The 15,782-nt window shown below is 39.9% G+C and overlaps 2 pseudogenes; both read left to right on the top strand.

Moving 5' to 3' along the window:
- Nucleotides 1-815: 815 nt before the first annotated feature.
- On the top strand, nt 816-10,857 carry LOC103892359 (large ribosomal subunit protein eL8-like; annotated as a pseudogene).
- A 2,429-nt stretch (nt 10,858-13,286) lies between these two features.
- LOC100455332 (abl interactor 2-like) lies at nt 13,287-14,754 on the top strand (annotated as a pseudogene).
- Nucleotides 14,755-15,782: the final 1,028 nt, after the last annotated feature.

A 15,782-nucleotide genomic window follows, 5' to 3' on the forward strand; every position in this document is an offset into this window, starting at 1 on the left:
TATTAGCAAAAAACCCTAAATGTTCTTCCACAGAGAATAAATAAATAAATTGTAGTATAGAGCCATAATAGAATACCATATGGTAGTTAACATGAATGAATTAGGGCAACATGTGGCAAAAAGAAGAAAAAACAAAATTGTGTGAAGGAAGCAGGCTGCAGAGAATATATACAGTATGATGTTATTTTAGTAAAGTTTAAAAACCTACAAAGCAGCACTTTGAATTGTTTATGAACATATAAATGTCTAGAGAAAATAATAACATACGTGAGACTGATAATAGCAAATTCATGAGAGTGCCCTGGGAAAGGGGGACTCAGGGACTAGGGGACGAGCTAGTCAAGGTGGGTTTCAATACCTATATTTTTATATAATATGTATTAATACATATGTAGTAAGTAAGTAGTGGAGCTGGATTCAAACCAGTGACCTCTGGCAGTTGAAATATACATTAAATACATAAATTTATATATATTTCTTTAAATAAATTGGCAAACATGATAATGTTGAGATGTTGATAAAACTAGTAGAACACAATTGTTTATTATTCTCTGTACTCAACTGTATATTTGAAACAGATTATGTCATTTTTAAAAAGTGAAGCTTGGACCCAACAGCAAAAGAACAAAGAGGAAGAAAGAAAAGAAAGCAAGCGCTCTGGAAGCAGTGCAGCCCAAGACAGGGAACTGGGAGATAGACCCCGCGATGTCCTCCAAGAAGTGGCGTGAACTGGTGCAGTGGCAGCAGGAAGGGGAGGCCGTGGGAAGCAGGTGGACTGTTGGGTCATAGGAAGCGGGGGAGGCAGTGGAATCCAAATGACTCCCAGCATTTTGGCTGGTGTGGCTGAGTGGGTGGACAAGCCAATCACCAAGAAAGGGAATGTAGGAGAAGTAACAGGTTTGGCTGGGGTGTGATGCACAAAGATCAGTTTCAGACTTGTTCAGTTTGACATTCTTCCAGGAAGAAACATCCAATATGCAATATGATTTTTAGGCTGGGGGTTCAATGTCTGGGACAGAAATAGAAATTTGGTCATCACCAGCATTTGGGGGAAATCATGATCATTATGAGATTATAAGTCTTAATTTAACAAAAATGCACATATATACTATGTGTAACAATTAAAATGTTTTGTTTTGCTTGTTTTTGTTTTTTAAAGAGACAGGGTCTCACGCTGTTGTCCAGGCTGGAGTGCAGTGGTGCTGTCATAGCTTGCTGCAGCTTTGGACTCCTGGGCTCAAGTGATCCTCTCACCTCAGCCTCCTGAGTGGCTGGGACTACAGGCACGAACTACCATGCCTGGCTAATTTTTAAATTTTTTGTAGAGATGGAGTCTTGCTATGTTGTCCAGGCTGGTCTTGAACTTCTGGCCTCAAGTGACTTTCCTGCCTTGGCTTCCCAAAGTGCTGGAATTACGGGGGTGAGCCACAGCACCTGGCTAAAATATGTTTTAATGGAAGATGAGCTCAGGTACGAGAAGTATCATATGTAAGTAAAATACTAATTCTGACTTTTACTCATTGCATTGGAAATTTTAAAAGTAGTAACCTGCCCCATTGCCTATGATGTGGAATATTGTGTGGTCTGAAGGAACTTAATAATGATCCACCAGCAAAAAGACATTGCCAAATCACCAATGGGAAACCAACCTGATGTTGGCAATCCAAGTTAATGCTCAGAATCACCAGGGTAATCTACAAAAGTGATGCAGAATTCAGACTGACTGAACTAGAATCCTGGGGGCGGGGCATAAGAATCAGATTTTTGAAAAGCTCCATGATCAGGCTGGTCATTGGTTGGGTGTAGGAGATGCGGTAACATTTCCTGGACAGCAGTCACCATCTGCCTTAGTGGGGCCTGTCCGCCTCTGTGTGATGCTCCACTGGGACCTTGGAAAAATCATTTCAACTCTGTTTCTTGGTTTCTTCATCCATAAATGGGGATAAAAATAGTACCTACTCTTGGGTTAGTTGTAAGGATTAAATGAGTGAATTTATGTCAACTACTTATAACAGGGTCTGGCATAATAGTATAAACATGCCATAAAGGATAGTTACTAGTTTTTATTAACGTATATGCCACAAGTGTACTGGCACACCATTTCTGCTACTATTTTTGTTAATAAAAATATTCTAATAATATTTTTTAAAAGAATAAGATTCTATACTTGAGTCCTTTGTGCTAAGATTGTCACTTCTCCTATCTTCCAAGCCTCCTGAGGTTTTTGCCTTACTTGTTGTATTTCTTTGGCACAGGACATTTATCCTGGAGCTATTGGAAACATGGAGGCATATTTTATGCACCAACTAGCCTGAGAGAGTTTTGGCATTCAATAGTAGGTGGATTCTGATTCAAATGGTTTATTACTCTCCAGGTGCCTCAGCAGACCTGATGATATTCAGAGTTTCTGGCAGCTTCAGAGGCAGTATTTCATTGGTTAAGAAAATTGCTTCTAAGCAAATCTGGTTTGTTGGACTTCAGGCCCATGCATGCCCTAAAGACCTAATTATATGGACTTAAACTGAGTTAGAAATATCGTATTCCACTCAGATTTTTGAAGGGAAGATTCCCCGAATTATTTTGGTACACATAGAGTATTAATCCAAAAAGGTGCATAAAGGTGAAAAAGAACACACGTACATTATAGACATACTCTTAACCCATCTTACTAATCACCTCATGCTATAACCATGCACCTTGGGTATATTTTGTGAATACCATGATGACTCATCTTGACAGAATTCCTTCCTTTGAGCTGGAGATGCAAGGTTAAAAAAAAAAAAGAATTTTCCTTTACGTTGAAAGTTACTCAGTAGTTTTAACTTCATGAGAAGCTAATAATTATAAGATTTTTACTTATTAAGTGGTTAATTAATTCTAAACAATTACTAAAGCACATTTGGAGAGCTAAAAGAAAATACGGCCAAGTGAGAGAGGGAATGAAGTGACGCAACATTAAAATTTCAACACAGAATAAAAATGCTCAACCTTACTAGTCATTAGGGAAATGCAAATTAAAACCACAGGGAAATACCAGTACATGCTTACCAGAATGCCTACAATCAGAAAAACTGACAATCAACTGTTGACAAGGATGTGGAGGAACTGAACCTCTCAAATACTGCTGGTGAAATTGCAAAATGGTACAACCACTTTTGAATCAGTTTGACAGTTTCTTATAAAGTTGAACTATGCTACTATTTGTCCCAGCAGTCTCACTCTCAGGTATTTACCCAAGAGAGATGAAAACTTAAAACAAACACCTTTATGTAAATACTTATAGCAGCTTTATTCATAATTATCCCAACCTGGAAACAACCCAAATGTCCTTCAATGGGTGAATGAATAAATAATCTCTGGTATATCCACGTGGAAGGCTGAATAATGACCCTTCAGATAATATGTCCTAATACCTGGAACCTGTGAATGTTACCTTATATGGCAAAGAAAAAGAAAAAAAGACTGCAAATGTGATTAAGTTAAGGATCCTGGCATGGGGAGATTTCATGTATCCTTATAAATGAAAGTTAAGGGGAGATTTGACTCTAGACAGAGAAGAGGAGGCACTATGACCTGAGAGGCAAAGATTGGAGTGATGTGGCCATAAGCCAAGGAATGCTGACCACCACCAGTAGCTGGCAAGTAACAGATCAGCCCCTAAAATTTCTAGAGGCCCTGCCAACACCTTGATTTTAGTCCAGTAATACTGATTTTGGACTTCAGGCCTCCAGAACTGTGAGAGAATAAATTTCTGTTGCTTTAAACTATCAATGTGGTAATTTCTTATAGCAGCCATAAGAAACTAATGCCCCACACAATAGAATACTATTCAGTGATAAAAAACGAACCAACTATTGATATATACAACAACATGAATGAATCTCTGATGCGTTATGCTTAGTGAAAGAAAGACTCAAAAGGCTGTATCTTTCATATATCACTGTATGATTTCATTTCTATAACATCCTTGGAAAGGCAAAACTACAGGAATCAAGAACAGATCTGTGGTTGCTGGAGTTAAGGTTGATTATGAAGGAGCAGCCTAAAGAAGATTTTTGGGATGACAGAACTGTTTTTGTTTTGTTTTGTTTTTTTAAGACAGAGTCTCACTCTGTCACCTAGGCTGGAGTGCGGTGGCACAATCTCGGCTCACTGTAACCTCTACCTCCTGGATTCAAGTGATTCTCCTGCCTCAGCCTCCCAAGTAGCCGGGATTACAGGTACCCGCCACCATGCTTGGATATTTTTTGTATTTTTGGTAGAGACAAGGTTTCTCCATGTTGGCCAGGCTGGTCTCAAACTTCTGACCTCAGGTGATCCGCCTGCCTCAGCCTCCCAAAGTGCTGGGATTACAGGCGTGAGCCACCACGCTCGGCCAACAGAACTGTTTTGAATGTTGATTGTGATGGTGGTTTATACACTCTATTTACTTGTCAAAACTCAAAAAACTGTATAGCAAAGAGTAAATATTACTGTATGTATACTTTGAAATAAAATTTAAAAAACGGCTCAAGCTTTAGCAGCCAGGAAAAATGTTGAAGTGTTAAACTTCAAAGATCATGTAACACAGGTTCCTGCCCTAAGAGGCACTGGTTTTCAACTCAGACCTCAATCAGAAAATTTCCCTATCAAAGCAGAAGTTAACCCTTTCTTTGTTGGCTGACAATATATGCAACACAAAAGAGTGGAACTGAGAGCATCTTTTTATAGACCACTGGAGAGAGAACACAGAGTTCATATGAGAGAGAGGAGAAAGCTCCTGGGCCATGAGAAGAGAGAGAAGCCTCATTTCCAGGGCACTTGGTAACAGGAGTCTGCATTTGTAGGGTGTATTAAAAGGAACAGACTTCTTTAAGAACTGTCCTTGGCCGGGCGCAGTGGCTCACACCTGTAATCCCAGCACTTTGGGAGGCCGAGGCGGGAGGATAATGAGGTCAGGAGATCGAGACCATCCTGGCTAACACGGTGAAACCCCGTCTCTACTAAAAAAAATACAAAAAATTAGCTGGGTGTGGTGGCAGGTGCCTGTAGTCCCAGCTACTTGGGAGGCTGAGGCAGGAGAATGGCGTGAACCCGGGAGGCGGAGCTTGCAGTGAGCCGAGATCGTGCCACTGCACTCCAGCCTGGGCGACAGAGCAAGACTCTGTCTGAAAAAAAAAAAAAAAAAAAGAACTGTTCTTAAGGTGAATTTTATTTATTTATTTATTTATTTTTGAGATAGAGTCTTGCTCTGTCGCCAGGCTGGAGTGCAGCGGCACAATCTCGGCTCACTGCAACCTCCGCTTCCTGGGTTCAAGCAATTCTCCTGCCTCAGGCACCTGAGTAGCTGGGACTACAGGCACGTGCCACCATGCCCAGCTAATTTTTGTATTTTTAGTAGAGATGTGGTTTCACCATGTTGGCCAGGATGGTCTCAATCTCTTGACCTTGTGATCCGCCCTCCCATAGTGCTGGGATTACAGATGTGAGCCATTGCGCCCAGCAAGGTGAATTTTAAACAACCAAAGACTGAGAATTTCTACTAAAGGTCAAGGATGCAAGAAAGTGACATCCTACTGCATGCAGATCTGAGTGAGACAAGAGAGGAGAGGCATAGCAGGGTTTGGACAGTACAAAATGTAAAGTGGACCAGAGTAGAGCCTATTCTCAGTCACATCAACCTCACTAAAGGTTTTCACTCAGAGGGGAATGAGTGTTTCTGACAGAATCCTTGCAACATCGGTCATCTATAGTATTCATTATGCTTGACTGTAGTGTTCGCATTCCATGTACTAGTTCTGTTATTGTCAACAGTTCTTTTGTTGCTTTCACAAAATTCAATGTTGAAGTAACCCTTTTAGGCATTGTTGCCATGCAGGCTTGTTAATGAGAAGCAAGTTAAATGTTGGAGGATGATTACCAAAAATGATCGTTTGAGTTTTGAAATACTGTAAATACCATCTCTGAAACTTGTGTGGTCCAAAAACTTAAGCAGTACAAAATGCAGTCTTGTTATTTTGTGGTTAATTAAACTATTCGGGGTGCAACATTACAACAAGGTAGAGTTGTTCATTGATTGCCCTGGATAATTTTAAGAGTTTGACTCTGCTATCCAATCTATCCTGGTCCCTGCTGGAGTTTGATATCATATGGCAGCAGTTTATTGACATAAATATTTCTGGGGACAATTCTGGGTCCTGTGGCTGGCTGAGTCTTCTGGGACAGCAACAATGATTCCAGGAATCTCTGGGTTAGTTGGCTCTCATCTCGATGGCTTAATCCAGAGAGACTGGGCCAAGAACATACTGTGGACTCAGAGACTCACTTCAAACTCTGCACTTCTTGAGATTGGAATTGTATGCATTTTCCCTCGCTGGCCTAGGCCTCATTTTCATATTCCTCTGCAGAAGATAATAATTTTAGCTGACCCTTGTTTGAGAATCAGGGTTGGGCAGATAATGGAAGCCAATTGACAATTGCCTTATATTTGAATTAATATAATTGCAGGGTATGTTATCACTGTGGGTTTTGTTCGTTTGTTTTTTTTATAGTAATTGAGATTAATTCATTATCTTTGACAAGTTGAAATCAGGCCAATTATCTGTTAGGCCAGTCCAAGTTTGAGAAGAAAAAACATGTTGTCATCTTAAAATGTAGTGATCCTGAGCCTGCTTGTCCTCAGATCTATTCCTCACTCTTCTCCTGCTCTGCAGGCCTGTTTCTCAGCCCCTTGTACCAACTGAAATCTAGCTGAGTTTGACTAATGGGAGGCTGTTATAGCCAGAATAATGGTTGCTCAAAGATGTCCATACATTGCCTGGCAAAAGGGACTTTGTAGATGTGATTAAGGTTATGAGATGGGAAGATTATTGTGAATTAGCCATGTGGACTCACTCTAATCACATGAGCCCTTAAAACAGGAGAGAGTTCTCTGGCTGGGAGCAGGAGAGATAAGGCAGAGGGGAAGTCCAGGAAATTGGAAGCATGAGAAAGACTTGATCTGCCATTGCTGGCTCTGAAGATGAAGGGAGGCATGAACCAAGGAATGTGGGGGCAGCCTCTAGAGGTTGAAAGTCACTCCTATTTGACACCAAACAAAGGAAACTGGGACCACGGTCTTACATTATCATGGAGCTGAATTTGCCAACAACCTGAAAGGGCTTGGAAGCAGATTCATACCTAGAGCCTTCAGAAAGGAATGCAGCCCTGCCAACATCTTGATTTTGACCTTGTGAGACTCTAAATAGGGGACCCAGGTGAGCCACACTGTACTGGGACTTCTGCTGTACATTTGTGACCCCTTGGGGTTGTGGTAATACTGGTTTTTCCTGTTGTCCCTCCAACCCAAGGGTCCTAAGAGCTTCCTGCTGTTGCTCTGCCCATCTGAGGTAATATCCGTTCTCAGGTAGTCTTCTCAGGTAGTCTCAGATGCTGAGATCCAGTTTCAGCATCTTTTACCTCCTGTGTTATCAATTCAGTGTAGTAAATTCCCTCTGCTTTAACTATTCTGAGTGGTTTAGATGTCCTAATTTGACCCTGTGTGACAATTATAGGATAATAGATATCTTGAAGTTTTTGGTGGTGTTAGAAGGGGGATGCAATCATTCATTCATTCAATAAACATTTATTGACAGTCTATACTATATATCAGCAGTGAACAGGGAAGACAATCCTTGACTTCAATGAACTTTACTCTTTAGTCAGGTAGGCAGAACTCTAATCAGGAATTGAAATAAAGCATTAGTATTGTGATAAGGGAAGAACAGGGGCCTATGAGAACAAAAAGCAGGGAGTTCTTAAACTGATCTACGGTCTAGGGAAGGACTCAATAAAGAGGAAATATTTAATGAGACTTGAAGATTGAGTAGGCTTATCCAGATCTTCCAAAAGTATAATTAATAAGGTGGGAAAGTGGGGTTGGTAGAGATTAAAACAACCCTGTTTTCTCCTGCTAGGACTTTAAATTGTTCTATTAAAAACAGTTTCTCTCAGTCCTGACTCTATTGATAATATCAAGGTATTGGTTTTGAATAACCATTATGAGTCAGCAGGGTTACAGTAAACTCATAAGCTTAGTCAATGTCTGATTCTTGTCTGTGCAGAAGGAATGAATCAATAATGTGAAGGAAAGGTTAATACCATTTTCAAATATTGTAAAGTTATGTTGGATTGCCTAACCCAGCAGCCATTCTCAATCCATTTCTTGCCTGCCCCTCACATTTCCATTCAGAGGCTTCTTTTCCCAGCCTCTTGTAGCTGGGAGCATCCCTGAAACATAGGTCTGGTCAACCAGACTGAAGCAGGATTTGTTGAGGATTTTCTGTCTTCCTAGTGAAAAGGACAGATGGGTCTTATGCTGCTTTTCCTCTCTTCTTACCTTGAATTGAGATATAATGTCTGAAATCACAACAGCCATTTTGTGGTAATGAGGCAACAAATGCAAATTTAAAAGTCATCATGATAAAGCATGGTCTATAGTAGAAGAGTATTTCCCAAATCCTGTTTGCTCCTTATATAGAATCTAGCCTCAGAAGCCTTTGACTTGAGCTTTACTGAGGAAGAAACTGCATATGTTAAGCAGGAAAAACAAAAGCAAAAACGAGCCTTTTTCTTTACTATATAAGTAATATATGTCAATTTTAGATAAATTACATATGATGCGTAAATTTTTAAAAAACCTAGATAGGACTTCTGGTTTCCCACCTGGCATGTAAGAAGCTTAGAAGTTACCACGCTGGCCTTACAATAAGTAAAAAGCTGAACAAACTGAAAGATCAAGAACTCTTCTTAGATCTGTCAGAGAGTGAGATCACAGGACAAACTGCTGCCTCAAAGATTGGAGAGACAGACAGGCAGAGGCAGAATCACAACTTACTGGAGCAGAAACCTCTGCGGAACCAGTGACAGGATAACTGAACTATAATTGATGAATTAATAGAAGCTCAGTGTGGGCAGCTCTCAGAGTTAAAAATTCCAGGGACACCCAGTCAAGGTGGGGATGGGGGCACACTTTTGTGAGTTTTACTTCTGGGAACTCTACCAGGTCCTCACAATAAATATTGGATAATGTTATTGGATAATAAAGGAATAGGAACAATATTTGAAGCAATAATGACTGAGACTTTCCCCTAAATTAATGTCAGACACCAAACCACAGATCCAGGAAGCTCAAAATCAAGCAAGATAAATGCCAAAAACACTGCAACTAGACATATCATATTAGATCATAAATATTGTGCTTCTGGCAGGGGGAGGGGAAAAAGGAACCATTTTGAAATACACCAGAGCGTTTTATTCTTCCTAACAAGGCCTGCCTCAGGAGAAACTATTTTACGAGAGCCCTACTTGCTGGGGCTTTATCACGGTCTAACCTACCTGGGGGAAGTGAAATACCCAACTCTAGCCTCCTCTAGCTATCTTGTCTCACCTAAGAGGAAAAACACCTGAAAAGCACTTGTGAAGTTCACAGTGCTGGGGCACAGGCTCAACAAAGATTGAGACCAGGCTGGGTGCAGTAGCTCACACCTGTAATCCTAGCACTTTGGGAGGCTGAGGCAGGCGGATCACCAGAGGTCAGGAGTTTGAGACCAGCCTGGCCAACGTGGTGAAACCCCGTCTCTACTAAAAATACAAAAATTAGACAGGCATGGTGGTGCATGACTACAATCCCAGCCACTCGGGAGGCTGAGGCAGGAGAATTGCTTGAACCAGGGAGGCGGAGGTTGAAGTGAGCTGAGATTGTACTACTGTACTCCAGCCTGGGCAACAGAGCAAGACTCTGTCTCAAAAAAAAAAAAAAAAAAAGAAAGACAACAACAATAAAAACTGAGACCTAATCATAGGACTATAGAACACTTCCTCTCCCCCTGCCCTAACACCTTACCACTGCATTACTAAAATCGTATTTACTTTACTTTTTTTTTAAACTCAGTACACCATGTTCACCTTTAACAAAAGCTTAAAAGGCATACTAAAAGACAAAAAACGCTGTTTGAAGAGACTGAATGAGCATCAGAACCAGACTCAGATATGATGGGAATGTTGGAATTATCTGACTAGAAATTTAAAAAACTATAATTGCTCTCTCCTCCTGCCACCCAAGATGCTGAAAAGAAGGCCAAGGGCAAAAAGGTGGCTCTGGCCCCCGCTGTCGTAAAGAAGCAGGAGGCCAAGAAAGTGGTGAATCCCCTGTTTGAGAAAAAGCCTAAGAATTTTGGCATTGGACAGGACATCCGGCCTGAAAAGGGACCTCACTCTTTTTGTGAAATGGCCCCGCTATATGAGGGCAGACAGCCTTCTCCATAAGCGGCTGAAAGTGCCTCTTGTGATTAACCAGTTCACCCAGGCCCTGGAACGCCAAACAGCTACTCAGCTATTTAAGTTGGCCCAGAGACAAAGCAAGAGAAGCAGCAGAGGCTGTTGGCCCTGGCTGAAAAGAAAGCTCTGGGCAAAGGGGGCATCCCCACTAAGAGACCACCTGTCCTTTGAGCAGGAGTTAACACCATCACCCCCTTGGTGGAGAACAAGAAGGCTCAGCCCATGGTGACTGCACAGGATGTGGAGCTCATCAAGCTGGTTGTCTTCCTGCCTGCCCTGTGCCATAAAATGGAGGACCCTTACTGTGTTATCAAAAGGAAGGCAAGGCTGGGATGTCTAGTCCACAGGAAGACCTGCACCAATGTTGCTTTCACACAGGTTAACTCGGAAAACAAAGGGGCTTTGGCTAAGCTGGTGGAAGCTATCAGGACCAATTACTATGACAGATCCAATGAGATCCACCGTCACTGGGGAGGCAAGGCCCTGGGCCCCAAGTCTATGGCTCACATTGCCCATACGGAAAAGGCAAAGGCTAAAGAACTTGCCACCAAAGTGAGTTAAATGTACACTGTTGAGTTTTCTATACATAAAAATAATTAAAATAATACAAATTCTCCAAAAAAAAAAAACTATAATCGATAAGCTAAGGGTTTTAATGATAAAAGTAGACAACATGGAATAGACAAATAACATAAACAGAGAGATGGATATTCTAAAAAAAATGCTAGAGATATGAAAAGACTGTCACAGAAATGAAGAATGCCTTTGATGGGCTCATTAGAGATTGGATATGGCTAAGGAAAGAATCTCTGAGCTAGAGGATATGGCAATAGAAACTTGTAAAACTGAAAAGGAGAGAGAAAAAAGACTGAAAAATCAGAACACAATATTCAAAACTGTGGGACAACTACAAAAAGTATAGCATATACATAATGGGAATATGAGAAGGATAAGAAAGGAATAGAAGCAATATTTGAAGCAATAAAGACTAAGAATTTCCCCAAATTAATGTCAGCCACCAAAGCACAGATCCAGGAAGCTCAGAGAATATCAAGCAGGATAAATGCCAAAAAAAAAATTACAACTAGACATATTATATTCAAATTTCAGATGAAGACAAGGAAAAATTTGAAAAGAGCCAGAGAAACGATAATCTCCCTTTCGAGGAACAAAGATAAGGATTACATATGACCTCTCCATAGTAACCATGCAAACAAGAAGAGAATGGAGTGAAATATTTAAAAGTACTAAGAGGAAAAAAAAATCCACCAATCTGCTGGGTGTGGAGGCTCACGCCTATAATCCCAGCACTTTGGGAGGCCGAGGCCAGTGGATCACTTAAGGTCAGGAGTTCGAGACCAGCCTGGCCAACATGGTAAGACCCTGTCTCTACTAAAAATAAAAAAATTAGCTGGGCATGGTGGTGCATGCCTGTAATCCCAGCTACTTGGGAGGCTGAGGCAGGAGAATCACTTGAACCTGAGAGGCAGAGGTTGCAGTGACAGATCATGCCACTGCACTCCAGCCTGGCCCACAGAGCAAGACGTTGTCTCCAAAAAAAAAAAAAAAAAACCAACAAGAGACAAAAGAGACAAAATAATCCTTAATATGTATGCACCTAACGATAGGACATCAAAATACATAAAGTGAAAAATGATAGAATTGAAAGGAGAAATAGATGAACCCACTATTATAGTTGGAGATTTTAACACCCCTGTATCAGAAATGGACAAATACAGCAGACAGAAAATTAGTAAGTACATAGTTGAACTCAACAGCACCATCCATCAACTGGATATAGTTGGTATCTGTAGATTACTTCATCCAATAACAGGAGATTATAGATTCTTCTCAAGCTTCCATGGAACATTCACCAAGAAAGACCCATTTAATTTTTAACAAATTAAAAAGACTAAAAATCATACAATATCTCCTCTCAGACCACAATGAAATTAAACTTAGAAATCAATAACAGAAAGATAGCTGGAAAATCCCCAAATACTTAGAGATTAAACACTTCTAAATAACATGTAAGTCAAAAAAGAAATCTCAAGAAAAATTTAAAAATCTTTTGAACTAAATGAAAGGAAAATACACTTATCAAAATTTGTGGGATGCAGTGAAAGCAGTGCTTAGAAGGAAACTTATAGCATTGAATAAATATATTAGAAAACAAGAAAAATCTATAATCAATCATCTAAGCTTCCACCTAAGGAAATTAGAAAAAGAAGAGCAAATTAAATTAGAAGTAAACAGAAGAAAAGAAATAATAAACATTTGAGCAGCAATCAATGAAATTGAAAACAGGAAGTCAATAGAGAAAGTCAATAAAATCAGTTTTTACAAAAAAGCTAGTTTTTTATAAAGGTCAACAAAAGTAATAAGCCTCTAGCCAGGCTAAGAAAAATAGAGAGAGAACACAAATGACTAATATCAGAAATGAAAAGGAGGACATGACTGCAGATCCCACAGATATTACTAATACATGGATGATAAAGGAATATTATGAACAGTTCTATATCCAGAAATTTGATAACCTAGATAAAAATGGACCAATTTCTTGAAAGACACTATCTAACAAAACTCACACAAGAAGAAATAGATGATCTGAATAGACTTGTGTCTACTACATAAATTGAATCAATAATTAATAACCTTCCAAAACAGAAAGCCCAGATGGGTTCACTGGTAACTTTACCAAACATTTAAGGAAGAAATTACATTAATTATTTACAGTCTCTTCTAGAAATAGAAGTAGTACTTCTTTACTCATTCTGTGAGGCTATAATTATCTTACTACCAAAATCAGACAAAGGCATTACAAGAAAACTACAGATGTATCTCTCATGAACACAGATACAAAAATCCTCAACAAAATATAAACAAATTGACAATACCGGGTGGCAAGGTGGTTTGGATCCAGGCTATGAGGTGCTGGGAGCCTCAGTAGAACTTTCTGCCTCTGTTTCTTTAATGCAATAGGAACCGATACAGAAGGGTGGAAAATGGCGGAGCTGCAGATGTTACCACAGGAGGAGATCCTGTCTCACAAGAGGGCGCTGATAGTGAGTTACCAGAACCTGACCCAGGTGGCGAACTACTGTGAAGACAAGAGAAAAGCTTTAGAAGAGACCAAAGCCTACATAACCGGACCTCCAGTTAGTGTCACTTATCAAAAAACTGCAGTGTCTAACAATGTACTCCAGTTGGTGAACATCCAAGCCTTTCAGCTTTGAAGAATGGAGTCTTTCATCTATCATATCTCACAGACCGTGGATATTAATAAAGAAAAAGTAGCTCAAAGAGATGTTAGTATTTGGACAACAAATAAGATTACATCAAGGATTCACAAAATAATAGCGCCTGCAAATATGGAGCGTCTTATGAGGTATGTTTGGATAGCTATTGTCTACACAGTTCTGAATGATGTGAGCCATGGTGCCAAGCATGTAAATAACGAGCCTGCAAGAATTGGCACACTGCCAGCCAGACGCGGTGGCTCACGCCTGTAATGCCAGCACTTTGGGAGGCCGAGGTGGGTGGATCACCTGAGGTCAGGAGTTTGCAACCAGCCTAGCCAATGTGGTGAAACCCCGTCTCTACTAAAAATACAAAAAATTAGCCAGGCGTGGTGGCGGGTGCCTGTAATCCCAGCTACTCGGGAGGCTGAGGAGGGAGAACTGCTTGAACCCAGGAGGCAAAGGTTACAGTGAGCTGAGATTGTGCCACTGCACACCAGCCTGGGCGACAGAGCAAGACCCTGTCTCAAAAAAAAAAAAAAAAAAAAAAAAAAAGGCACACTGCCAAGAACAAATCCTTCTATCCAAAACCACCAAGTCCTCCCATATGAGGCCAGGGATTACTGGAACAGAATACTCCTTATAAAACCCTGGAACCCATTAAACCCGCAACTGCTCCTAATGACTATATGATGATGCATCCTGCTAGGTTTGGAAGTCATCATAGTCCAGGCAGGTCAGCTTCATTAAATCAGAAACCAAGGCACACAATGAAAGTAGTGGAGGAAGGGAAGCCAAGAAAACAGAGGAAGCAGTAGTGTTAGTATTCACATTGCTGTACCTATACCTTCATCCCCTATTACTGGATAGTTCAACTCCTCCACCACTGACACCACCAGATAATGTTCTCATGTTTGATGACTTTCCACCTCCACCACCACCCACTCCAGTGGATTATGAAGATGAGGAGGCTGCAATAGTTCAGTATAATGTTTCATATGCAGATAAGGATACTGCAAGGTCCCCAAATAATTATATTGAGAACATCATTGCAGTGTATGATTATACAAAAGACAAGGATGATAAGCTGTCATTTATGGAGGGTGCAGTCATTTATGTTATAAAGAATGTTGATGGCTTATATGAAGGAGTCTTCAATCAGGTGACTGGTCTGTTCCCTGGGAGCTATGTTGAATCAATCATTCATTATGCTGATTAATTTTTTTTTTTTTTGCTTTTAAAGTAGATTCTTATTATTACTCAGTCATACTGTGGGACTGTTGTGGTTAACAGAATCATCTTAGTATGTTTTAAAATGTGCTCATATTTTCAGGACATGCTATTTTATTGATATAATTGAATACCGACCCATAAGCATAAATCTTTGAAGCAGTTTGTGTATTGCTAAACAGCAATTTATACAAGAGGCTGTCCATAACTGATGATGCTTAAGTACTTACTTACACATTTTTAACTTTATGACCAGCCTAAATGTTCTGGGGAAGTAGGGTGTAATATTTAACAAATCATGATTCAGATTGTACATGTTCAGGGCAGCCTGGTTACTGATGAATGCTATGTCAGACTACTTAAATGCTAAAGTCAGAAAACTTAAATGCTAGTGCTCATCAAACTTTTTGTTTAGATTATCTGATTTTAAAAACTACTGTTTGTTTAAAGTATGCATAAAAATATATGTTTTGGAATATACTTAAAAGTTCCAAGATGCTTCCAGTTGGTGTAATGTTTCCCTGGAGGACTTATACTTAGGTCTCTTAAAATGAGTTGAATCTCCAAGGTCTCCATGTGAAACAAAAGAAGCAAATGGAGGGTTATCTATAGTGCTGTAATTTGTACCTAAGTTTTTTAAGAAGTGGGATTTACATTATAATTTTTGTCCACTCATAAATACATAAGTGAACCAAAGGTTTTGTTTTTCTTTCACTGATTTGCTTTAAAAAAATAAAAGATAGTGTCTTATTGTAGAAGTACAGTTCTATTTTCTCAACATATTAACATGGAAAAAATTATAGCCTTATCTCAATTTGTCTCAAAAACAATGTGATGAATTTTTATAGGTTCAAAATCTGAGATGACTATTTACAAGTTAATCTACTGAATTCCTTTTTTAAATAAACATTTTTTTTTTTTTTTTTTTGAGATGGAGTCTCGCTCTGTTGCCAGGCTGGAGTGCAGTGGCGCGATCTCGGCTCACTGCAACCTCTGCCTCCTGGGTTCAAGTGTTTC

The sequence above is a fragment of the Pongo abelii genome, chromosome 15 (assembly GCF_028885655.2).
Source record: "Pongo abelii isolate AG06213 chromosome 15, NHGRI_mPonAbe1-v2.0_pri, whole genome shotgun sequence".
NCBI lineage: Eukaryota > Metazoa > Chordata > Mammalia > Primates > Hominidae > Pongo > Pongo abelii.